General features: G+C 29.6%; 1 pseudogene and 1 gene segment (V, D, J or C); one reads left to right on the top strand and one right to left on the bottom strand.

Annotated features, from left to right (window-relative positions):
* The window catches only part of LOC116692386 (immunoglobulin lambda-1 light chain-like), a 32,137-nt pseudogene that overhangs the window by 2,646 nt on the left and 28,094 nt on the right, over nt 1-1,397 (top strand).
* LOC116692388 (Ig kappa-b4 chain C region-like) overlaps nt 1,357-1,397 on the bottom strand; it is an 11,288-nt gene continuing 11,247 nt past the window's right edge. The window contains exon 2 of the C gene segment in view: nt 1,357-1,397. This exon is cut by the window's right edge and continues 53 nt beyond it.

Genomic DNA, 1,397 nt, shown 5'->3' on the forward strand with positions numbered 1-1,397 from the left:
ACAAAAACCTCCTCAGCTGGAGAGGAACTGATCTTAATGAACAGCTGCACTAAAACAACAACACTAGACACAGATATTAATACAGTATAACTAATACAAGAAGAAGAAAAGTGCAACAGTATCATTTAGAATTTCCAAAACTAATACATTTTATTGATATGTTTGTTTTGGCAGGTTTTGAAACAGTGTCCTCAAGGTCAGGTCCAATGAGCGTTGTGTAAACAAGATTAATTCTCAATTAATGAGACAGAGAAATACAGGTGGTGAAATTATGACATAATTTATAATTATTCAGATAATGAAATCTTTTCTCAGTCTTTTGATTTAACGTATTACAGTCAGATTGTTTCTATCAGTGTCATATCACGTATCATACATTTGATTTAAGGTTTAATATGTTATTTACATTCAATGCATCTTCATCTAGACTTCTGTTATTTTCATACATTTTCTGTTCATTTTATTGAGGTATTAATTTCAAACTCTAAAACTATTTTCACTTAAAGGTTTGCAGATATATTGACAGTATTTTACATAATGTTTTGATACAAATGAAACTTTTACTGAATAGGAATCCTGATTTACTTTAAATAAATATAAGCAGATAGGATTTTTTACAATTTAGTGACGTTCTACCAAAAAAGTCAGATTTTAACACTAAACAGTTCGATAACAACTTTGTAAAGCATCACATGAATAATTCAATAATTAAATATTATTGGTGTTTTTCTGGTGTTCTTCAAAAAACCTGCAACACTGACATTAAATCTTTGGTTCATAAATCTAAGTTCAGAATCATGTTATAACTATATGTTGACGATGCTCTACAATTAATTCAAAGTTCTAACAACTGTTTTAAGTAACTAAGACTACATTTTAAAATTATTTAATGAAATTGTCCCCCTTTCATCCACCTATTCACACCATGTTCATACCTAAATTCAGATAATAAAGTTTAACAGAGACACTGTCAGGTCAGCCCCAAACAGTTATGATGTAATTTTTGAGTTTATTAATGAAATCGTCACCATAAATCTTCCTGAGATGTGGGTTATGTCATCTAAACTCAGAAATCACTGGCATGACCGCTTGTACACACATCCTTAAAATGACAGATGTGCTGTATTTTGAACAGTATGTATATTTTATAATTATATATACTGATATATATCTCTTGATATGGATCTACTAGTGAGTTTGAAATAGATTTATTTTTTAGAAACTTCTATATCTAAATATATAGGTGAACTGACCTGTTGTTAAAAGAAGATGCAGACTTTTTATTTGAATCATGTTTTATTGTCTTATAGCATTAAAATACATTGCTATTTCATGTTGAATACTGTTAAATTGGTCTGATGCCAGAGAGAGAGAGAGAGAGAGAGAGAGAGAGAGAG

This window comes from Etheostoma spectabile, chromosome 7 (genome assembly GCF_008692095.1).
Source record: "Etheostoma spectabile isolate EspeVRDwgs_2016 chromosome 7, UIUC_Espe_1.0, whole genome shotgun sequence".
In the NCBI taxonomy this organism is placed as follows: domain Eukaryota; kingdom Metazoa; phylum Chordata; class Actinopteri; order Perciformes; family Percidae; genus Etheostoma; species Etheostoma spectabile.